Genomic DNA, 27,023 nt, shown 5'->3' on the forward strand with positions numbered 1-27,023 from the left:
GTGTGAACCTTATACAGCCGTTTGAAATTACAGGACTGAATGTACAAATAATTAAAATTATTTTTTGACATCTCATCAAAGATGAAGAAGAATAAGGAAGTCTGGGCATTTACGGGGCTGACGACCGTCAAAGGCTGGTTTTAGTGATCACTTAACACACGTGTAACATTCACCAATTCTACCCATGATTGAAAACCACACTACTCACATTTTTGGAACATAGAAACATTGTGCTTGAATTCACTAGAATTTCGCTAGAGACATCTATGGTGAGATGAGAGAAGCTTGTTTACTAAGCAGAAACTCTTCTTCAGACAATCTAGGTTTTCTTCACTGAGGAGTAAATCATCAATAAAAAAGAATGAGCGATACGATAGATGGTTAGGGTTCCAAAAATATGAAGCTATAAATAAAGATTTATGGCTTTTTTCGTCGGAGGTGGTGCAATTTATGCAAACGAAAAACAAGAATTACAAGTGGTGCTAAAAAGTCAAAGCTTTTAATATATTTATACCACATTTACAATATACATTTAGAATAAATTAAAACGAAAAGAGAAACTGTATTAATGTTTCACTTCAGTTTTTTTATGGGACGATGTGGTGCGAGCTTAATGCACGGAAGCGAGTTGCAAAATTAAAAATGATTTGGCAAATAAATTTGCTTTGCCCACTACGTATTGCTGCGCGCCGTGGTTGAATCAAACCACGGTCCGTCGGATTTAGTATTAAAGCGTCAAAAATCACGCTGAAAATGTGTGCGAAATGAACATTCACAACCGCTGAAATTAAAATTAAAATTGCAGTAGTTGCCTGACATAACAGATTAATTGTTACTTCCATATGAATGAGCAATTACGAAACACGATAAAAACGTATTCATATGTTACTACCTGTATGTTATAGAACCGACATGATGAAACCTGATTACTCGAATTAATTCGTGAAATGGAAATCGGAATTGTTGAACTTATTGCAAAAAAGGCTATGGAGATATACGTCTATTTGCAGTTGGATAGTCAGGTGATATATCGCTCACTCCTTTCAAGAACGTCATAAATCAAAAATCGAAAATTTTACTTATTTTTTTTTTTTACGTATTTATTTTTTTACAAAAATGTTAATAAAATTAGTATATAACCACTCACCGAGATTTTTACATCTCCCGGTTTCGAGACGTACCCGTCTCTTCGTCAGGACAATCAAAGACGAAGAGACGGGTACGACTCGAAACCGGTAGACGTAAGGTGAGTGGTTATGTACTAATTTTATTAACATTTTTGTAAAAAAATTAATAAGTAAAAATGACTAACCACAAAGTAAATGCTTTAAATATTAATAATATTGAGAATACGAAAATTTTCACTTGTGCATGTTTTCGGAATGCCCAGAAAATTTACGATATTCCAGCAAAAGAGGCATATTTTTAACTTAATATTTACCCACTACAGAAAGTGTTGTTTAAGCATTTTGAAGAAAAGGTATTGTTCAATTATTTTTTTAAATATACTAAATATTTTTAAAATGGAGAAAAAACCTTCAGGTTTACCGAAAAAGATCAGTTGCACAGTAAAAAGTTCAATAAGTGGCTTGATATATATATTTTAAATACATTGTGTTATATTTTTAAACTTTTAAAACGTTCTCATGTAAAATCATGTTTTTTGATTTATGACGTTCTTGAAAGGAGTGAGCGATATATGGAAAATATCAAACTTCATCATTTCAGTAATTGAGTCAAGACAGATTTTTATTAAAAATGTTCTCGGTAAATACAAATATTTCTTAATATTGGTAATAGTGACACGTAATTTGATGCATTCAGCATCATAAAACAGCTTCTATTCCCTCCTCATTCTTCAACGTCATAAGGGCATAAATAAATTTAGACTAAGCTTCACAATCTTGTATTTATTTAGATTGGCAGTGACAGGTATATTGAAAGCTTTTGAATGTAAATTCACAATAAAATCGGGATACAATTTTATATTGTTTCACATTTCCAATAAATTTCGCGACTTAGTTTAAAAAAAAATTGCTTAGCAAGAGCAGATCTATCAGGAAGCCTAGATGCTTCTGTATCAGATCTGGGCATGCGGTGGGACAGCTTTCAATAAGCATCACAATCAATGGTCACTTAGTGGAATTGCAGTTTATATTATAATAATATAACAACTAATAACCTTTGTACACATTTATTTCATTTATCCAAAAACCGTGATTTGTCCTTATCCATGTCATCATACAGATTATGTTGAAAGCTACAAAACTCGGTTGATTAAACTAACAAAAGTTATTGTTCCAGTTTTTTTTACCAGTGCTAGGTTACCTACTAAATTTGTAAATTATTACCTAATATTTTTTTTACAAGAGTACTTCATAAGGATATTCTATACATTGAATATGAAAAAGTATTGATAAAAGGAAATGAGTAAAAAAAAGTATATATCTGGAAATAATTGTCCAATTAAAGTATAAATATTAATAATTCACATTTCAGTTCTCCAATTTGCAAATAATTCTCATTTTATTAGCATAGTTAATATCATTTAATTTTTATTTATTATAATACACAGCTTCTACCATTTCTTCATGCTTCAACGTCCTAAGAGCACAATTCTAAACACGGTGGTTGGTAACGATACTGAATGCATCGAAACACGTGTTATAATAGACTGTAAAAATTTTATGATCGCAATTTTTTTTAATTTATGAAAAATGTCATACATGTACCATATATGGTTAAATTCGTGTTCTTAATAGAGTTGTATTTTAGGCAAATTGCAAGTCAGAATCGAATACTTACAGCATTAATAATAATATGTAATTTTGTGTGGCACGACAATGAAATTCTCGTTGTTATATGGTTTGCATATAAAACTCCCTCGTAATTATACCTATTAGTCCAGAGCCAACGTGGTTGAACGCATTAAGTCAACATTAATACATTTTTACCCATATGCAAACACTTTCCATAGGCACTTTGCGCCGGGAAAAAATATTTCAAATTTCAAGATTTATAATTTACGAGAATAAAAACAAACTACAATTTATCGGGGGAATATGGATGTGATTATTTAATGTTGAAAAATTGACCGCAGTCGTGCTGGGTCGCCATATTTTTATTTCACGGGTGAATTAGTTGATTTTCATTAATATCATGGAAAAGTTTGTTACCACAAATCGCGGGGAAAAAACGTAAATTTTTACAATGTAATTGTTTTTAAATATTTTTTTCTCATATTTTATTCATTATACACATTTTGTTTTACACATTTAAGCTTTAGCACGAACACATTTATGGTTATAAAAATATCAATTCCTGGGTCAACAAAAATTATATGATAGATTTATATTATCCACTGACACTTCGTGATGGAATTGCATTTTTAATTTATTATTAGATTAAAACCAATATTTTTAGCTTTTCCACTTTTTTATTTGACCAGCGACCGGGTTTCGTCGTTACCGACATCATCAGACTGGTGAGAGGCTTTACAAATTTGTATGTTATATATAAAAGAAGGCAGGAGTTGATAACCATGATTTGATATAATTTTATGAGAAATTAATTTAATTTTAGTGAATTTAAGTATTGTATGATATTTTAAATATTTTTTTATAAAGGTTTTTTGTATTGAAAGCACGATTTTATATAAAGTTAAAATAGATTTGTATTTTTTGTAAATGAATTTAAATTATGTAACGAGGTATCAGGAAATGCTGGTTGACGGCTCCTTCCACTAAGCTGTGGTTGTCCGGGGGGAGTCCGAAGTTCTCTGAAATGTAAATTTCCCGGCAGTCATTTCTTATCGACAAGACATTAAGGCATCTATTGTTTCTTTTCTAATGGGTAAAGTAAGGGAGAATGAATGTGTGTTACTTGATCATTTAATATGTCTTTATTATGACAATTTTTTTAATCTATTTATTTCCAAAATTTCGAGCCTATCTAATTTTTTACCTTTACTACATTTGTGTAAGATTTTTACATTAAAATTTTTATCGAAATCATGATTTGACTCTATCAAGTCGAAATCATGATTTGACTCTATCAAGTGGTTAAACCACTTGATAGAGTCAAATCATGATTTCGATAAAAATTTTAATGTAAAAATCTTACACAAATGTAGTAAAGGTAAAAAATTAGATAGGCTCGAAATTTTGGAAATAAATAGATTAAAAAATTGTCATAATAAAGACATATTAAATGATCAAGTAACACACATTCATTCTCCCTTACTTTACCCATTAGAAAAGAAACAATAGATGCCTTAATGTCTTGTCGATAAGAAATGACTGCCGGGAAATTTACATTTCAGAGAACTTCGGACTCCCCCCGGACAACCACAGCTTAGTGGAAGGAGCCGTCAACCAGCATTTCCTGATACCTCGTTACATAATTTAAATTCATTTACAAAAAATACAAATCTATTTTAACTTTATATAAAATCGTGCTTTCAATACAAAAAACCTTTATAAAAAAATATTTAAAATATCATACAATACTTAAATTCACTAAAATTAAATTAATTTCTCATAAAATTATATCAAATCATGGTTATCAACTCCTGCCTTCTTTTATATATAACATACAAATTTGTAAAGCCTCTCACCAGTCTGATGATGTCGGTAACGACGAAACCCGGTCGCTGGTCAAATAAAAAAGTGGAAAAGCTAAAAATATTGGTTTTAATCTAATAATAAATTAAAAATTATATGATTTTTAAAAATTTCATATTAGAGTAAAATTATTAGTAATTCACTAGTCAAGGGTACCACCGTCAGTCAAACTATAAGTTTACTAACAATATTAATATTATTTTTATATCGGACACTGGATAATTCACCCTACGAGATGTCTATTTTAAAGGTGTCTTGACTTGCCAAATGCCAGGTCGTAAGCCCTGGAATGTTCAGACTTTATCTTCTTTAAAAAAAGGGAATAACGATAAATGTTTCACTTAAGTTTATATTTAAACAAGAAGGTAGAAGCATCTGTAGCTTCCGAAAATAATAACTATGACAATATAATACTAAAATGATAAAAAAAACAAGTGTTTTATTTATTATTTAATTATATCTTACCACTAAGTGAATGCCGAAACAATAAATAATATAGGTATAAAATAAATGCTTTTCTGGATGCATCAAAACATTATTTGACACAGTGGAAAAGTTTGTGTATTACAAACGTATTGCATAGTTCTATGCCGGTCTAATTAGAGAAAAAAACAACATGGATTATTTTTTTTTGTTTTTTATAGAAATAGCAATTATCTAATATTTTGTTCAATTGAGTGATATCCGCCGTTGTCACCAAACTCAACTGATGGTAGAAAAAAAAATACTCGACATGTAATCGATACAGATGTCTGCACTGGAACGACAAAAAAACATTTCAAACCCTCTAAATGAACCAGTACTGAGAGCGAGCGGTTTAATTGACGTGAGCCGAAAACAAACACACCTATAATAGAAAACGATAAATTCAATCAGATAAAACGAAATTCTATTTTCTCTAACGAAAAATCCATTCCCAACGTCGGGGATAAAATAAACCGGGGTGGAGTGGAAGTGGTGGATTTTTCTGTGCGGGAGATCGTTCCTGATTTTAAATTATCGCCCGTTTGTTTAGCCATTAATTCCGGACAGGGTTATCAGAATGCGGGATCAAAATTCCAAATGAGAGCTGGTGTATTTAATAAAACAAACATATCTTTAATCCTACAGATTCTACATTTTTGCGGATAAATTAATTAACGCTGGACGTTGTTTAAATATAATAACCCCGAAAACCTAAGGAGGTAAGGTAATTTATTTTTTATCAATAATATGAATTATCTTTTTTGATGATGTAAGGTATTTATTTATTTATTTAAACATCATGTACGAAAAAAAATTAGTACATTGGCGGGCTTGTTGCTAAAAAGCAATATCTTCCAACCACCTAAAAATTCAATTATGCTACTCTACTTTGAGTATATATGTTTATTATAGGTCCAGTCGCTATATCAAAACTCTTTACCTACCTGTTTTGGCGAAGTCGAAAAATATCGAACATAGAAAAATTATCGCAGAAGTTGTAATAAATTATATTTCCTTGCTTGATTACCTTTTTACTCTTTCCAATATATAGTAATATATCAATATAAAATATAATATAAAAGGGTTGGAGATCACAAAATTTGAATTTGGATAACCAACGACACTGCGCAACGATAATCAAATAAAAATTGTAGTATTTTAATAAAACACAATTTTTCTAATTTTAACGGTACATATCAACGGGTTATATATAAATTGTTAAAAGTTATAATTACAAATAAAAAGGAATATTTGAAGATGTCTATTAGAGAAAGAGAGACATCCAAAACTAATAAAAAGTACATATACTTATATAAAAAAATATCTTACCAATAGTTTTGTCTTGTCAGTAATTTTTTTCCGATGTAGTTGAGATCTAGAACAATTAAAAATACATATTTAATGATTTACCTAACCAAGGAGTACGAAAAAAGGCTTTCAAAAGATGGCGATTTCAGATTTTCTATGTATACCAACATTGGAATATGAGGGTATTATAAACAATCGGTTCACAACTACAAAATAGCCATTTGTAAATAAATACGTAAATTATAGAAAAAATATTTCTATACTCAATGGTAGCAATATTGTGTCGGGTTATGGTTCCGTGGTTAAGTCAGAGTTTCTCGGTTCGAACCCACTCTACAACAATTTGATACCTATTTCTATTAATGAGCCGCTTAATAATAATACAAAAATAGTATGAAATTGAAATATTTATGTAAATAATAAAAACACAAATATTTTTTTTTTAAATAAAAAATTAATAAAAAATGTATCTGAGAGTAATACTTAATTATCCAGTACCTAAATGAGTGAATGAGATTTCTCTAAACACGAGTTTTCAATAATTTATTAAATCACGTAATGTTCATTTTTGTATTTTTTGGTGACTACTTTAAAACGCGTTTGATATATTGAAAAGCAGGTTATTTTGTCACCTTTATGTAAGATCAAAAAATAAATAAATTATTCGATATTTTTCTTCCTACATCGTTTGTAATATTTTGAGAAATTATTTGGCGCCTTGTAGGTACGAACAAACAAAACTAAAATGCGTAACAAAATTTCTAATTTTGTAAGTGTATAAATGGATTAATTATGAACATGATGTACTAATTTAATTAATATTATACGTTCATTTTGTAAAAATAACCATATTTATCTACCACTACCGTTATTATTATATCGTTAGTCTGAAGGTAAACTCAAACAAAACGGTGGCCCATAATTCAATATTATTATGTTTAAATATTTTTTTAAAATTTACATTTTTATTGCTGTTTTTGCTTCAGATTTAGAAATACATTTATCTGTTCTTGGCGAGGCATTATACAAATTTAAAAGGTATCGATAATCCGAATATCATCCATCAATACGAATTGCAACCCGCGCTTTTGTATGCCCTATTGAAGTATCTGTTTTACTATTGTTTATTTGAGAAATGGCATTACCTTTAAGTTCAATCAAAATTTTACAATCCATAAGTAGGTCTTAGACTAACGCGGTCTTTTCTTTTGCGAATTTATAGTTACACCGTTGAAACTTAAGAAAAATTAATTATTAGGTACTTTTATTACTAGATTTATATTATCCACTGACACTTCGTGATGGAATTGCATTTTAATATATTATTATATTAAAACCAATACTTTTAGCTTTTCCACTTTATTTTTATTTGACCAGCGACCGGGTTTCGTCGTTACCGACATCGTCAGACTGGTGATGTCGGTAACGACGAAACCCGGTCGCTGGTCAAATAAAAAGTGGAAAAGCTAAAAATATTGGTTTTAATCTAATAATTTATAACTTTTATTTTTAATTTTTGAAATAAAGAAATAATCCGCTAAGCCTCTATTAGAGCCTTGTCTATAGGCAGGATAGTAAGGATAGGGAAGGTAAATGTGAAAAATACATCACAAACCCCAAGACCAATTGAAAATAAGTCTTTGTTGAATTTATTTTGCAATTGGCGGGAATCGAACCCGCAACGCCAGTTTCGCAGTCGAGCGTCTACCCCAACTACGCCACGGTGCCTGGATCTTTTACATATCGATTTCGTTAAAGATTTGTATAATCCCGACACTGATCAGTTAATGAAATCCAATTTAGCAGTTCAAGACACCTTTCAGGTTAAAAAGTTATCAATTAACTGAAAAATTATCATCACTGAAAACATATTTCAGTCCCAAACCTGAAGAAGTGAGTGAGAGTATACTTTTGCAAAGTTTACAATTCGCTCACTCCTTTCAAGAACGTCATAAATCAAAAAACTTGATTTTTCAGGAGAACGTTTTTAAAGTTAAAAAATATAATACAATGTATTAAAAATAACTATGAAGCCACTTACTGAACTTTTTACTATGCAACAGATCTTTTTAGGTAAAACTTGAAGGTTTTTTCTCCAATTGAAAAATATTTACTATATTAAAAAAAAATAATTAAACAATACCTTTTCATCAAAATGCAAGAACAACCTTTTCTGCCCTGTAGCGGGTAAATATTAAGTTTAAATATGCCTCTTTTGCTGGGATATAATACATTTTCTGGGCATTCCGAAAACATGCCCAACTGAAAATTGACGATTTTTGATTTATGACGTTCTTGAAAGGAGTGAGAGAATTACTACAATGCTTACACCTTCTAAGGTCTCTTTTAGGTGCGCTATGACACTTAACAAATTTATTATCATTCAATAATTTTAAAACATTTATAATAAGTATGATTATTGATAAGTATTCGATTTAAAGCAAATACTTGAATAAATAAAATAAAATAAAACTTAATTTAAATGGTAAGGTGGATCTGGCCCACCGCTTAGTTCATAATGAGTTCTACCTTAAGCAATATTATGCTGGTGCGTATGTATTCGTACATTCTGTATAATTAAATGTATAATATCCATTTGCGCATTGATTGAGGCCACTTCATTAGTGGGATTAGTATTAGGTGATGGTTATTAGGAAGTCAAGCCACGGGAAGAGCACTTTGAGTAATTTGTACAGTGCACAGTATGTTGGCCCACACGACGTATCAATCAACTAAATTGGTTTCAAATTAATATTCACGACAGCTCTTAGCCGACTGCTGAGGTACGTGTACGCTCAAAGTGGATTAAAATTGGCAGTTGTTATATTTATGACACGCTTTACCAATGATATTGATCACTCTAGCGTAATCAGCACCAATATAAGATAAACATTAAAAGATTTGAAGCTATTAAAAATGGTACGAGCTCGTTCAAAGTGGATTAAAATTAGCAGTTGTTATATTTATGACAAGCTTTACTAATGATAATGATCACTCTAACGTTATCACAACCAATTTAAGAAAAACATTTTAAAAATGTAAAATTTGTATTAACTTCTGACAAGAGTTTGGAAGCTATTGAAAATGGTAGGAGTACGATCAAAGTGGATTAAAATTGGCTGTTGTTCTACATATATATAGGACACGCTTTACCAATGATAATGATAACTCTTACGTAATGAGCACCAATATAAGATAAACATTAAAAGATTGGTAAAATTTGCATTAATTTCTGACATTTTACAAGAGTTAGGAAGCTATTGAAAATGGTACGAGTACGTTCAAAATGGATTAAAATTGGCTGTTGTTATATTTATGACACGCTTTAGTAAAGATAATGATTACTCTAATGTAATCGGTACCAACATAAGATAAGTAACAAATGATTTGAATTATTCGTTTTTTGTGACATTTATTAGAATTTAAAAGCTATTGAATATGGTATGAGTACGTTGAAAGTATATCTAAATTGGCAGTTGTTATATTTATGACACTCTTTACCAATGATAATTATCACTCTAACGTAATCAGCACCAATATAAGATAAAAAACAAAAGATTTGAAGTGACACTTATCTCAATACACTTAATCGTCTAAGATCAAATGAATTATCAAATTTTGATACGTGAACACATTAAAAATATTGGCAAAAAGAACTAATTATATTTTCTAAATTTATTTCATCGATGCAAAACGGAAAACGAATTTGTAGAAATTTTCGTGGACTTGGTCGAATTCGATCTCGTGGGGATAGAACATATTATCTTTAATGCATCACGTACTGAGTACGGTGTTGAAAAGGCGGGAATGTCTTACTTAGGTATTCCAGCTGCTAGCGCCAATGCGGACAAATCTCAATTTGCCTTAAAATATTAACTACTCGAAATTAAAGTAACACGTAGGTACTCGAATATTACTGCATTGCATACGACTGCAAGGGAGACTGAATTTAACACACAACGTTCTAGCAACGGAAACAAATAAAAAGAGTGAGCAAGCGTTTGCGCCAGTTGTTATAATTATTCCACTCACATAATATTCAATTCTGTAATATTTTTAGTTAGCTGAATTTATTTTAATGTCAAACAATAAATTTGTTTAAAAATATACTGTCATATTTAATATTAAAAAAATGAAATAAAAAGCATATATTATTGAAATTTTTATTTTATTTTTTGTACAAAAGAAGATGGAAATCTGAGCACAGCGTCCCAGGGCTTGCGACCTGGTATTTGGCTGGCTTTAATGGATCACTTGTATAATATTTACCACTCTGCCCATTATAATATGGCAAGTTGAGACAATCAAATATAAAAATGACAACTTGAATAAGACAACTTTGGAGTCGACTAACGTGAACACGACTGGTTTCGAGAACTACAGAAATTCTAATCAACAGACACAAATACTAACAAATAAAATACAGTTTGCAACAAAAGCACCTGTTGATGACAACATGTGTAATTCTCGAAACTAGCCATGTTTACATTAATAAACTCAAAAGTGGTTTTATAAAATTGTAAATCATGGTTTTAAAAACTAGAATTTTACTGTTGTTTTTTAAACCTTGTCAGCCTCCGTAGTGTAATGGTCAGCACGCTCGGCTACCGTTCTGGAGGTCCCGGGTTCGATTCCCAGGGGGGTCAAATAAACATTAGTGATTTATTCAATGTAATATTTATTCAATATTAACCTGGAATGGTATCTGAAGCGGAGGGCTGATCACCTTTCCTTCATGTGAAGACGATCAATTTAACACTGCGTTTATATGAAGCAGTGCCCTATGCACCATTGGGGTGCGGATAAGGGCTTTATTTATTATTATTATTTTTAAACCAAGGGCTAAATTGTAACCAACATTGCCAATTGCGCGGATTCCCAAGTACAAATCTGAATAAAAAGCTACAAAGAGTATTGCCAATTCTGCTGATCAAGATACTCAATTTACTGTTTCAAAAGTGATATCAATATTTTTTCCGAAATTCCAAGACCTATTATTTGCGCGTTACTTTCCTTTGTGCTTTCAACGAACCTCGCCGAATGTATAAACTAAGAAAAATTCTTTAGAGAAACGAGTATGAGAGGAGAATCAATAAAAGTTGTAACTTTTTTCAAAGGTGCTTTATTCGTAGTGTTCTCAACCTTTCGCCGCTGTTTTCGGAATAGTGGGTGGATACTTAGGGTAAGGGGTTCATAGGTAAGGACTAAAGGTTTCCCGGACTTGTTTTTGCTCAATCAGCACTTCCAAAAGAAAAGCGTTTTCCAGATTATGTTTTTCTCTTCTTCTGATTTATAATAGGTGGTCCTTTTTAATAAAACCACAATTGGTGCGTTGCCAGATTTTTTTTGCCGTCAAAAAAAGGACGAAATGATAGGTTAGCTATTTCTTGTTGTTAAGTGAAGTTGTTCTAGCTGGCAGTTATGTTTTTATCCGCTCCGCAAAAATAAACGAGACACTGATTTGAAAAAAAAATAAATTAAAGCTTTATAAAGAAACGAAAAACGTTACATTTTTTGATATCTCAATATACATAGATGAATAAGAATATAGAAGTCTGGACATTTACAGGGCCTACGGCAGTCATAGGCTGGGTTAAGTGATTACTTTACACACGTGTAACATTCACCAATTCTACCCATGATTTGATACATCTTCTTTTTCTTCTTTTTTTATCTATTAAGTTGATCCATATACTTCTTCATGTATGTCAAGATGTCAAAAATGTAAAAAATAACTCCTAAGCGGAGATAAAAATACATTTGGTGGCTATGTGACCCTAACGGTCTCAAGCCAGATGAGAAAAATTTGACCAGCCAAACTTACTTTGTATCCAAAGAAAAGTTATCTTTGAACATGTTTTTTTTTTATTGTAAAAAAAATACAATTTATAAATCATTGAAATGAAATAATAATGTGAACTGATGTTTATTTTTAAGTGTCTCAACTTGATATGAAACATCTTAATGGAAGTCTGAGCATCCCAGGGATTTACAGAGATCTTTTCGGGAGGGTGAAATCAAGCGTCCGATATGATGTAATATTGTTAACTGAGGTAAATGACTGGAATGCATTATATTTGCCATGTTCTCACTTTACGCCCAGGGAAGCATACAGTGTATGTACCTACTCTATTTCGCTGTTGTCCACAAGGGTTTGCGGAAGTGGAAATGTAATGCATTAGTTTAATCTCAGAAACCAACCTCTTCTATCTTATGCGCACCGGTTTGGATCACATCTGTCGGGCGATATTAGAGCCCCACGGCTTCGGTGCAAACTAAGCGTCAACCGAGATGCTGTTTGCTTAATTACTCTCCTCTCTAATCGAAGGATAAGCTCCGAGTAAAGAGGAACAAGAGGAACATTTACCGGGATATTATAATGTAGCATCGACAAACATTTGAAGCACCACAGCGCAAAGTATCCAAGCAGAGAGGGTATCGATTTTTGTATTTGTCTTTAAGCTTTCAAAGCTCGCAGCCCTCATGAGGGAGTTTCAATAATAACCTGCAAGGGGATGTACACGCTACAAAGGCTTACTTCGGCATAAATGCTAGAACTTCTGAAAACCAAGATCTGATTAAAACAAACATATTATTCGATACAAGGAGCAAACGTTACAGTCGCGCAAGCGGAAATTTTCATTAACTAAAGTAGGTATCACAACGGTGAAGGTGAACACACCTACACTATGAATCCATCTTCAATTGGCTTTAGAATCTCCATAGAAGGCTCCCTTGCTAAGAACTTATATGTAGGCACTTTATACAGATACTTGTATGAGAAGTTGTACATAATTTATAGAAGTAAATATAAGGTAACATGATAACATTATGTTTCTTTTTTAAATGTCAATTTGTAATTTATGTTTTTTTTTTAATGTTCAAGTACTATCTGCCCACTGATTGCAAACGGCTATATATGGTATCAAAAGTTTTGATCAATATCACTAGTCCGTCTTTGGTCGGTTGGAAGATATTGCTTTTTAGCAATAAGCCCGCCAATGTACTTTTTATTTTCTGTACATGAAGTTAAAAAAAAAAAAAAAAAAATAAAAAAAAAAATAAAATAACAATTAATTCGGAAAATTCTGAAGTAACATAATTCTATCAATCACTTTTTGACGAAAACAACTGTAGTTTTCGAAACTAGTCACATGTAATGAAATAAAACTCAAAAGTGGTATTATACAAGTGTTTGATTAAAAAAATTCAAAGCAAATTTTGAAACACTTAATGTATACAATATGTTACTATTACTTTTTGACATCTCATCAAAGATGAAGAAGAATATGGAAGTCTGGGCATTTACGGGGCTGACGACCGTCATAGGCTGGTTTAAGTGATCACTTTACACACGTGTAACATTCACCAATTCTACCCATTATTGACAACCACACTACTCAAATTCTTAGAAGTTCTATATATATGAACCAATTTAGAAACCTTGTTCTTGAATCACTAGAACTTCACTAGAGACATCTGTTGGTGAGATGTAAAGAAGCTTTTTATTAAGCAGAAACTCTTTTATTAGTATGTGAGGTCCGAATCCTGGTCGTCAGCCCCGTAAATGCCCAGACTTCCATATTCTTCTTCATCTTTGATGAGATGTCAAAAAGTGATATGAAAGTGGCTCCTGTTATTGGAGATAGTCCAGATTTTGTGAACAGGTATTTGGGCACACTCAAAATGTTGTCAATATGTTACTCATATACAATTTCAGACAACTTAGTCGTGAATGTTGCATAATGCTAATCAAATTTGATATTTGTACACTAGCCGTGCCAGATAACGCATTGATGTGTCTCAGTCAGGTGAAATGAAAAGATATAAAATTGATTTATATCTACACAATGCTTGAAAGCAATGAAAATATTAAAAATCTATGAAGCTAACTTGAAAACTAATTTGAAAAGATTTAAAATGCTTTGTGATAGGAGTTGTTAACAAATACGCTGTCCACCATTGACAATGTTTATTATTGCATGTGTTCAATAGATGGCGCTGATATTGCGGCAAAACTAATGTTTAATTAAATATATACGTGAGTGTATAAAATATGAAATCCCTGTACTAATAAAATACTGTTATACTATCATTTTTAGGGTAGCAAAATCACTGATAGATAATTCAACTATTTTTTGAGATATTTAAAATTTAACCATTTATTTGGAAGTGTTGTGTTGGATTAACGTAGCTAAAACACCGTGATAATTGTGAGGCATTAATTAATTGATAACGAGCTCGGTGCACATCTCAGCCGTAATCGTTTCAAAGTCGCGTAGTTTCAGTTAATGATAGATGTACATTCCTGACGCTGAATGCAGAGCTAACTTACATCGGGTTATATGTAAATAAAGGATAATAGAATTTGGCTTTAGTTTCATCATGAATAAATTTAAATCAGATAATCTGTACAAAGTGAAAATATTTTAAAAAGGTGTTTTATAATATATTGTGTTAAGGTTTAAAGCTCTATAAATAAGCACGTTAGGACGCAGACTGTTGAAAGTCTCTTAACAAAGAGTTTCCCAGGAGACTGTTATTTATTGCTCAGTAAAACAATGAAGCGTGTGATCTCACTGTAACTCGCTACTCTGCGAATTTATCACTACAATCACTACACATGTTCAGTTATAGTAGTACGAGCAGGAGAAAATGGCATACGGATTAATGAACAAATTCATAGACAACAAAATTAGCAAAAATCCATAGCACTGAAAATTAACTGAAGTAAAAAAATATTAATCAAATTAAATAAAGATAAAGACTTCAGGAAAACGATACAAAAAAAACTTTGGATACTTTCGACACTTAAAGATTGATCTTTCAATGACTATTTTGAAAGATTGTTCAACCTCAGAACTGGCATGGCGGTTTTGATTTCTAGCAATAGCAATATGTTTTATTTCAATTGGTCTGGGTGTTTGTGATGTATCTTCGTTCCGTATTCTTACTATTCTACTTAAAGACAAGGCTTGGTGGCTATTCCTTTTTTTAAGTTCGAAAAAACGCTGCTTAAATCATCGGTAGTATAGTTAAAGTAAGATATATTATATATAATAAAGTGATAATATGGACGATGAAAATGATCAAATTGAAGCCCCGTTAATTCAAAGGCATCCATAATATTTGCCATATATATCTACATATATTATTGTCTGTGCATTTCTAAAAATATGTTATTGAGATGTTGAGATACCAAGAGAGGAAATCGATACAAAGAAAGCAAATGTAAAAATTGTGTTACGTACGTATCTTTTCCTTTTTAAACTTTTCCCTATTATTTGGACTGTCAAAAGCACGAGCAGAATTTGATAACGAATTTATTGTTCAGTAGATGTGGTGCAGATAGTCCATTTGCAGCAAAACAGATTGCGGAGAATGGTTTCGTATTACAAATCAAACTAAAAAATACTTTCGTAAATTGATTCGGCAGTTACTTTGTTGTAAAATCTATCCATTTTTAATAAATGTTTTACTTAGTAAATACCACTATTAATTTTTTGTTAGGTAAAGATTTCTTTTTATGAGCTACTGTACTAGCTACCATATATCTCGAGCTCTGTCGTCCAGGCTATCCCATTCCGCAGGGTGAAGTAAATACGTCAATTCTGAATGTAAATTTTTAAAACTGATGTTTTATAATGTCCCTGATGATAAACCACAATTTTATTTATTCTTTTAACCATTTTATTTTTGCACTCAAAATAGTTTTATATGCCACGCGGTACTGATACTTTTAGTGGTATTTACTATGTAAAGCATTCATTAAAAATAAAATAAATACTATATCTTTATCAGAATAATATTGAATCTTAATATTAAAGTTTGAGGAAGTTGGTACTAAAGTAAGAAGCATTGAGATGGAGAGTTCACGAGTGAAAAGCAATTTTAATAAATCAGAATTAATTTTAAGTAGGTTTATACTAGTAGAATGAGAAATAGAGCAACTTTCTATAAATAATAAATAATTCCTTTCTTCAAAACATTTTAAGTCAGTTGAACTTGTAATTATAACCTAAAAATGTTTTTCTACTCATATAAAATATAAACGTATCTGTGTTATGAATCGCTTGTTCGAATTCTATAAAATTTCGAAATTTATGCATATTTATAAATTTTATACGGGAAAAAATATTTCTGTTTCCGAATATTTATGTGTTCAATTTTTATTACACAGCACGGCAACACAATTTTTTATTATTTCGATTATAGGTGTCTCAAGTTGAGATGAAAATTCTATAGTTTTTTTTTGTTTTTGTAAAGTGATTACGTAACCATTATTTTTTTGACATCTCAACATAGATGAAGAAGCACTTGAAGTCTAGGCATTTACAAAAAAAGTAAAAAATAACTCCTAATTGGAGATAATCCAGATTTGTGAACAAGTATTTGAACACACTCAAAATGTTAAATAATTAACCAGCTTATGACAGATCGCAAGCCCAAATGTCCAGACTCAAATATTCTTCTTCATCTATGTTGAGATGAAAGAAATGACGGATACTTTATTGCTAACTATAAAGCAAGAATAATTACAATACTTCAGGGTGATGTATAATTCCTTTTCTAATATTCTCATCCTTGTTTAATGTACTAAAATAGATAATTGTTTTTTAAACAATTATTACATTATTATATTTATAATGTATAAATTAGGTACGGCCGTAAATAAAGAAAAAAAAATAAACATACAAAAAATGACGAATTTTTAGCTTTTATTAGCCTAGCAGGAGGTACAGTCCTCTCTCATATATTGGGTTATATCAGGAAATCAGGAAAGAGAAGGGGTTCCGGCCATTAGTCCCGTCAAAATATTCAGACCGGTCATTAGCGGTTAATTACTCTGTTCTGGGGGTGTTAACCAAATCTTTATACTAAGGGTCGGTCCGGACTCGGGTCTGATGGAGCGTGACTCGCCACTACTGATAACTAGAATAACACTCAGAGCTGGAAATTATTGATGTCAGAGCCAGGCTAGCGGCCGGAACGAGATAAATCGATAGCTTGATTCGAATTTATTGGGAGACATTAAAAGGCACAGAAAAAGATTAACACTCTCCTTATCTATAATTCAAATATAAATCTGTTTTAAGATCACTAAATATATTTTTGTATATATTTTGAATGTTGAAAGCATTAACTTTGTGGATCATAGTGATACTATTAAAAAAAGTTTTAATCAATCTAGAACAAGAAGCGGTTAGCTTCGAAACCGGTAGACATTAAAATAAAAGAATAAAGTTGTAATAAAATAAATATAGTGTTTTAAAACAAAGTTACATTTTAATTACAAAATGGAAAATCACAAAGTTATTGCTTTAAAACTCTCCTTATCATTCATCGTTCACTTTGTGTAATACCACTTTAATACCACAAAGTGAACGATGAATGATAAGGAGAGTCTTATATTACCATACCACAAAGTTATCAATGTTTTTAATATACAAAATAGAATATAGTTTATTTAATGGTTACAACCCTTATTTGTGGAAGAGAAGCATAGAGTTGGCAAGGGAAGGATGAAAGTAGACTGAATACGATATCTTAGACGGATGTGGGGCAAAACAATGTGTGATAGATGTCCGAATGGTGAGAAAAGGAAATAACACAAGGTTAAGATACAAATTATCAATAAAATAACGAGAGGCATATTTGTGTAATGATGGTTCGGGCATGTGAATCAAATGAGTGAATATGGAATAGTAAAATAAATTTATTTGGAGAATGTTGTTGGTAATAGAAGCAGAGGAAGACCAAGGAAATCCTGGCTAGATCAAGTATTTAAAATTATTGAAATTGGTAAGATCAGGAGTCAGAATTTTCGGCGGGTATGTGTGAGGAGATGCATGAATGTGGAAGTGGCGAAGGTATTTTGCAAAGACAGATTAGTGTGGCGTTCTATTCTCTCTGCCTACCCCTGCGGGGAAGCGGCATGATAGATAGAACATAAAATAAACCCTTATCTGCACCCCAATGTTGCATAGGGCACTGTGTCATATAAACGCAGTATTATCTTGATCGTTAACACATGAAGGAAAGGTGATTAGCCTTCCACTTCAGGTACCAGTAAAAGCGAGTAAAGAAAAAGTCAAACAAAGAAAGTAATTCGTAATTCGTTGTACAAAGCGAATTAAAGGAAAAAAAGTGATTGGATAATATGTAGTTTGTATTATTCCTTATTAGCAGTATAACACTTCTGTATAGGTAATTAGTATATAAAAAGTAATTACAAAAAGTATTATAAAAAGTTCAAAATTTGAAATAACCTGTATCAGGGTCAGACTAACATATCGCTCACTCCTTTCAAGAATGTCATTAATAAAAAATCGTCAATTTTCAGTTGTGCATGTAATACCACGGTAATATTGAATAAATATTACAGTGAATAAATCACTTTTATTTATTTTCTCCCCCTGAGAACATAGATAGAACATTACGATAGAATAATTCCTTAAGCGCAGGATTGATTAACTTGTTTTCATGTAAGTTATGATCAAGATAACACTGTCAATACGATAGAATGTACCTTAAGAATACAATATATCACAAGTCCGTATATAATTCCGACCTGTATTAATATGGATACGATATTGGTTTATACGCAATTATCAGTAGTTGGCTAACAACATAATAATGTAATCTAAGTAGGAATTAGATTTAATATCGGATTATTATATTATATGCAATAATATGCATAAGCGTAACCGGTTCATAGTTCATAATACAATTAAGATGGCTGATGTGGATGCATTAGGATAAATCATTACCGAAATCAAATACTAACTGAGCAAGCTACGATTATGTTGAAATCAATGCATAACACGGCTCCAGAATAGACTAGAAAATATGAACGTTGACTTGACTTTGATAAGATACAGTCTGTTCACAGTTATTTTACCTCTAGTTTTTTTATTTATTTATTTATTTTTAATTTATTATTTGGCAGTGTAAATATGTTTTTTTAAATATTCACAGTTTACCAGTTGGTTTTTTAAATTTTTATTATTTTTATTATTTATACTGCCAAATAAATAATAAAAAAAAAACTAGATGTAAAAAAACTGTGAACAGACTGTAATTCAGAAATCACAGTCTCTGTGTCAGAGACCTCATAAATCAGATAAACATTTACAGTGGAACCTCTCATTAAGAACAGTTCGCAAAACGAGCAAAAAAAATGTGAAAAAGTTGCTCCCCTAAAAACGTGCAAGAGTGAAAGAGAAAGGGGATGACCCCTTTTCACGATATTAACTTGTAAGCCGGGACTTCCGCGCCAGTCAAAACAAAAAGTATTTCGCTTAACGAGTAAGATACTGGAACGAATTATGCTCATTATGAGAGGTTCTACTGTATTTTTCTAAGAAAATCAGAACTACATATTATATTACAGATGTCTGTATGTAACTGTCTATTACAGAGTGAATAAATCACCTAAACCAGCTGATGATAGGTCATTGTGACCCCTATTAAAATTCACTCATAAAAAGGCGTGTCTCTATTTGAGACATCTTTAGTATATTTTTAAATAAATTCTAGGATATCTCAATAAAGATATTATAATATGGAAATCTGGATATTTATAAGGCTTCCGACCTGTCATAGGCTGGCTTAAGAGATTTTTTTACCTCACCCGAATTCCATATTCTTCTTAATCTTTTTTAAGATGTCAATATATATATATATATATATATATATATATATATATATATATATATATATATATATATATATATATATATATATATATATATATATATATATATATATATATATATATATATATATATATATATATATATATATATATATAAAACTCTTATGTGAACAAACACAGATTTATAAAAAAATATTTGGATGAACCTAAAATGTTGTGAGTATTAGAATTCATACGTATTAAATTAAGATAAAAATCATAATAATAAAATATTCACATGATGCTACTAGGAGTATTGTTATTTTTTTCATATGACCAGCCAACCGGAAAATTAAGACCAGTCTTCACCGTGGATAGCAAAATAACCTCACTTTAATATAATAACTTACCGCTAACTAAAATTGACTTCTTAATTTCATGCGTTTTGCTTTCTGAACTAAAGAAAGTGAATTAGAAAACGCATATATTGTAAAATTTTGACAGTAAAGATAAATAATAAAAAAAGGTAGTTTTTTTTTCAAATAATGATTGCTACATGAAATGGGTATGTTAACATTGAATATTTAAAAAAAACTTTTTCGTTTATTTTAGAAGTCAGGCGCCGTGGCGTAGTTGTGTAGACGCTCGACTGCGAACTGGCGTCACGGGTTCGATTCAAGCCAATTGCTAAATGAATTCAAGAAAGATTTATTTTCAATTGGTCTGGGTGTTAGAGATGTATTTTTCACATTTACCCTCCCTATCCTTACTTTCCTGGTTATTCCTTTAAAAAAAGATATTGTACACATCATATTATACGAGTTTTTATAACATAAAGCCCGCATAACGAAAAAGAATTTTGAGAATATTCAATAAAATTACATTGTAAGAAAATAAAGTTACGGGCTATTGATTATGACGCCTTAGTAAATAATAATTGAAGATTTGTGCAAAGAGAAAATCGAAAGTCATTTCAATGCAAAAGCTGATATTCCTCCTTTTGATTATGAACTCCCGGCAAGTTCATTTGTACACGTATATTCTCCCAGATCACTTCCGAAATACTCGCATGAAATAATTTGTCTTGTTAAGGTAAACGTTTAGCCATGTTAGTTCTATAGCCTCGCGATAGACAGCTATAGGAAACCGTATTTACTGCTGCTGAAGACCTCATACACATCTCCTAATTTGGTACTGAATTTGAAGCATAATACCGTTCCACTGCTTGGTACGGAACACTTCGTCCTGCATTGTGTACCGAACGTGAGTACTTATTTAGAGATAGAGTTGATACACGATAGGCTTGATGAATTCAGGACATCCAGGTTGGTACTATTAAGTTCAAATGATGCTTCAATTAATTAACACAGGGATTTTTCAACAAAATCTTCACAGCTTATTTAAAAATTTCACTGAATTGAATGTACAGAAATGATGTGTGACAGGGGAATAAAAGGCGTTTGTGATATGGTTCTAGTGAAAATATACACTAAGTAAGATAAAATAATATTAATAAATTACATATTGAAAATATATGTGGCGAATGTGAGAGGGAAAACAGAACGAGGACGACCGAAAAAGACTTGGCACGATCAGATCAATCAGAACCTAAAATCTGGCGGTGTCAAAAGTCTGCGTAATCGGAGGGCATGTAAGGCTAGATGTATGGATGTGAAGGAGGCGAGGAGTGTATGTCAGGACAGACGAGTGTGGCATTTCATCCTCTCTGCTTACCCCTGCGGGAAACGGCGTGATGGTAGTAGTAGTAGTATATATTGAATATATTTAAAAAATATATGAATATTATTAGCAGTAAGGCAAGCATAACAAGCGTTCGACAGTTAGAAGATTACGCTCCACTTTGCATTCAAGCAGTGGAGTAGCGGATTTAGTACAACGGAATGGAAACAATGGAGTTCATTGATATCTCTATGTACCTCTATGAGAAGACCGTGGCACATCGTGAGAAAATTGAGTCTTCCACTCGAATCAGCTATGCATCAATCGTACAATACAAGAGATGGTAGAAACGCAAGAGTGTTATTTTTTCTTCTTTTAAAGTGACCTAAGACTTGAGAACGGTAGTGTACAAGCATGTCTGCGTAATTAAGTGTTGAGGTTAGGTAAGGTTAGAACCTATTTTTAAGTCACAAACGAGGGTATTCTACAATGCGATGAAGTGAAAATACTAACCTACTTACAGTATAATATAAAGAGTAAATAGAAACAAAAATATTTTTAAGAATTCAAATGCCTTCGTAAGTCATTCGATCAAAATTTTTACTATTTTTTTCACGCAAGTCTTACCTCTTAATACCTATTGCTTAGTTAGTTAGATTACATTATTTACACAATTTAACACGCATGTACAATTAAAAGAAACAAAACAATTACTTTAAATATTCCGCAAAAGATAGGCGTTAATAAATACATACATACATACAATTAACCCTTATCCGCACCCGATGGTGCACAGTACACTGCTTAATATAAACGCAGTGTTATCTTGCTCGTTAACACATGAAGGAAAGGTGATCAGCCTACCGCTTCAGATATTAGTCCAAGGTAATATTGAATAAATATTAGAGTAAATAATCACTTATATTTATTTGAAATCCCCCCTGAGTATAATTGAGCGTGTACATGTCGCTCACTCCTTTCAAGAATGTCATAAATCAAAAAACTAGATTTTTCAGGAGAACGTTTTTAAAGTTTAACAATATAATGCAATGTATTAAAAATAAATATAAAGGCACTTATTGAACTTTTTACTATGCAACAGATCTTTTTAGGTAAAACCTGAATGTTTTTTCTCCATTTGAAAAATATTTAGTTTATTTAAAAAAATAATTAAACAATACCTTTTCTTCAAAATACAAAAACAACACTTTCTGCCCTATAGCGGGTAAATATTAAGTTAAAAATATGCCGCTTTTGCTGGGATACAGTACATTTTCTGGGCATTCCGAAAATATGCACCACTAAAAATTGACGATTTTTGATTTATGACGTTCTTGAAAGGAGTGAGCGATATATGGTACATGATTTTTACACTTTTATCTCTTAACACAGTAAAAAAGAGAACAATGCCAAAATTAATGAGACAAGAGATTCCATCATCTGTGTTTTTTCGTGTTGGCATTTTTCTGGCCTCTTAAGAAATAAACCTCTTTATTAAGATGATGTTCTCGAAATAATACACGAAAAATCTCGAGATAGCGTGAATTTTATTTAACCCACGATGAACACAATTAAAAGGCACTTTACGTTGTTTGAAATGGACAGATTTAAGTGATGCACTTACGAATTCTCGCTAAGAGCCGTAGCGTCACGGGGGGCGATATATTAACTTCCCCTAAGTTAGATTAGTTCGTCCTCCATCCTCCGCCGTACGCGAGGAGGGTTACAGGAAGAAGGCGGCAACCAGATTCATCTGTCAGTTAGATAACTCAGATGGGATACTATGATCGTCAGAATCACAGAAAAAAAGCTTACATTTAGTGAGTAAAACCATTAAACTCATTATTTACATATTCATTACTCATTACTCCTTACAGATATATGTTTATGCATATACGTTTGGTAATAGTATGTAATAGGTATTAGGGTTTTGCTTTATACAATTATGGTAAAAAATAGTATGTGGTAGCATTCCGCTTGCTTGAAACTTCAAATACCTGTTTTATAAGAGTAAAGATTCAACAGTTTATTGTAATACGTAAATGACATATTAATTTAAAATAAGAGCGAAAAGCAGATAAATAAAAAATTGGTTAGTGATTTCCTAATATTTTGCTTTTTTGGCTTCAATAATTTCTTAATTGATTCGGCAGTCACTTTGTGGTAGTATATACTTATATATACATTTTTATTCGAGTTTTTATTGGTAAATATCACTATTTCTTTAAATCTATTATAACACGCGTTATAATGCATTACGGTGTTTTAAAATGATTTGGAATGCATCACAACACATGTCGCAATAGATTTTGAGAAAAAGTGGTATTTACCTAGAAAAACGTAAATTAAAAATTAATAGATCTTTTCACAAAGTGACTGTCGAATCAAAGATTCCCAAGGTGTAAAAAAACGATCATAAGTATTTTAGGAATTCCATCGTATTCATATTTAGACATATAATATATAAAAATCGATATTTAATACTCTTTTAATCTCAAGAGTAAAAATATATCAATCGGAAGGGTGTTGGTTGTATTTTATAGCCCCACGGTTGGGGCGGTACGCATGGAAAGGTTAACATACTTTTTAAAATTCTAGACTGATATTTTTTTATAATTATCTAATTTTTGAGTTTCCCTTTGAGAGTTTCGCTGTTCAGAGTCCGGGAATTCAAATAAATTCCCGGAATATCGAAAGATCGGGGATTCCCGGGATTAAATTAAGGGTTGTTACGATACAGAATCCCTAGTTAGCGCTAGCAAACGGAATGCCGTAAAGGGTAAAAAATTACAAGACGCATTAATCCGTCCAAATCCGCGCTTTTGCCTTTATTGAGAACATTTAACGGAAGGGCAAACACTAAGGGAGAGTTCGATACGGCTTGAATTTATGCATCAAGAGTTTATATATTTCGATCCCTAAAAGACAATTTGTGGCGTTATTTGTATTTTATTATACTAAAGTTTTTACACACATTAATTGGTGTAACTGCATTTTATATATTAAAACAACTCTAAAGTTTTTTTTCACATTCATTTTATTTGACTAGTGACGAGGTTTCGTCGTAACCGACATCATTAAACTGGTCTGATGATGACGGTTACGATAAAACCTGGCAACTGGTCAAATAAAATAAAAGTTGAAAAAGCTATAAAGTTTTGTTTTATTATATTGTTAGTCTTTGTGATGATACAATTTTAAATCATATCGAAAGCTTAAATTTAGAGTGTAATTAATATATTTTGAATGTTCGCAAATTAAGGAACAAAAAAACTATATTTTTGTACTAGTTTTTCAAACCAAAGTTAAAATAACGCGTTTGTGTGAAAAAAATAACGTTTATTTTTTATTTCCATAAAGAAGAAATAAAATATAGAAAAATACCTGTTTAAAAAGTGGCTTTATAATTCATTTTAATATAATTTTAATAACCATAAATAGAGGCTAAAGCTTATTTAAATGCAAATAATTAAGTACATAATGCAGTAAAAATATTAAAATACAGGATATATTATAAAAAAAAATTGAATATGAAAAGCATTGTTGACATTGTGCTATGGCAATATAATACTCTCCTTATCATTCATCGTTCACTTTGTGTAAAACAACATAAATTTTGTACACTTTTTAAGAGGTATTACACAAAGTGAACGATGAATGATAAAAATAGTGGTATACAAACAATTTGTTAATATTATTAAAATATTGAACACTTTAAAAATGTTTATAAATACTCGTACATAAATGAGAATATTTTTGTACGAGTTTCATTGCAAATAAAACTACATAATGTTAAAGGGATTGGTAGATGAGGTAGAAATGGTTTACATGATGAATTTTTAATGTGACCGGTATAGCATGGTAATTGGTATTATGCAGTGACCACTATCCGCCCGTTTTCCCTTATTCAAAATTTGAAAATCGGTATTGAAATAGTGTGTTTTGGGGTTCTGTAATTATTATAGTGTTCATTATATCATATGTGTTGTTAGTACACCCATGTGAGTAGTTACACTGGTTATCTTTATCTTAGGTGGTAGGCTTCGCGACAAGTAATTCCAGTGTTCTACTCGAGTTGGGAGTAGACTGTGGTGTTCTAATTAAACACTTGCTACAAACCACTACGGTTGTTAGGGTTGGGTGTTAGATGGCCGTGTCTGAGGCGGTCGAGTGCCACGCTCTGCTGTGCCGACTATACTGCAAGTTGGGTGGCTGGCTAAATAAACAGGGATGACCGTAAACAACATGTAATAATTTCAAAATGTTTTTTATGATTTTGATTGGTATTTTAAGCGTTAACGTTATGATCATACATTTGAACAAAATTTTATGTTTTTTTATAAACATCGAGATTTTAATTTGGTTTCGAGACGTACCCGTCTCATTGTCAGGACAATCACTACACTAGCATGCAAACAACACTTTTCATCACTACCGTAGGACGACTCAAACACTGAGATTTAGTTTATGGTCTAATTGCTTAAAAGAAATACTGGTGTATACCATGAAGATTGTTTTCACTTAGTAAAAACTACTATTTCAAACATATTCCATTCTGAGTTTCCTGTACATTAAGACAATGATTTTATTGATTTATGAACGTTTAAAAGAATATAATCAAATCACAGCCAATAATTACAAAATTAAGAAATCTAATCAATTAAATCAAGTCTAATCAAATTAAATACTAAAACCAATAAAAACTTTATTATAGTAAAAAACAGTATTTTCTGGTGAATGAATTAAGGGCAAAACATAAAAAATACAATAAAATATCTAAACTAAGTTAATAAAATAATGCAATTCTATGAAAAAATTAATACTACTTTACAATTCCAGTTTAATATTAATCAAATCAATCAAAATTATACACCCAAATGGATGAAATAATTCACTATCCCACGACCAAATGAATTAAATATAAAACAAAACGATGACCAAACTAATAGATCCTGAAATTTAACCGCATTTGTGTAGAATTTATAATATACATACATATTATGGACTTTTGCATTTAGCATTTTTAAGAGAAGGTAAAAAGCTTTTACCGAATGAATGCGATGAATAGGGTTAACTATATGTTACTTAATACGTGAGCTTTTAATTACAGCAAGTCGGAAGTGGTGAGGCCGGATGTTAACACTTCTTGGTTCGGAACAAAGCCACAACTGGACTGTTACGCCATGAGCTTTTCCTCTTAACGCCAATTACCGAACAAGAGTGGGACAAGTAAAAAGGACTATATGGTAACTATTTTTTTAAATACGGTGACGTAAATGGAAGGGTAGAACAACACTGTATACAAAAGTGTT

The 27,023-nt window shown here is 31.2% G+C and overlaps 1 protein-coding gene across 1 annotated transcript in view; it reads right to left on the bottom strand.

Moving 5' to 3' along the window:
* Tl (toll like receptor) overlaps nt 1-27,023 on the bottom strand; it is a 277,297-nt gene that overhangs the window by 50,537 nt on the left and 199,737 nt on the right. Inside the window, exon 6 of the mRNA XM_088263907.1 lies at nt 6,417-6,462. The gene's annotated coding sequence lies outside the window, so the exon portion shown is untranslated. The remainder of the gene's footprint in view (nt 1-6,416; nt 6,463-27,023) is intronic.

Source organism: Brachycentrus maculatus, unplaced genomic scaffold, assembly GCF_059751285.1.
Source record: "Brachycentrus maculatus isolate JH-2025_06_01 unplaced genomic scaffold, ASM5975128v1 h1tg000207l, whole genome shotgun sequence".
NCBI lineage: Eukaryota > Metazoa > Arthropoda > Insecta > Trichoptera > Brachycentridae > Brachycentrus > Brachycentrus maculatus.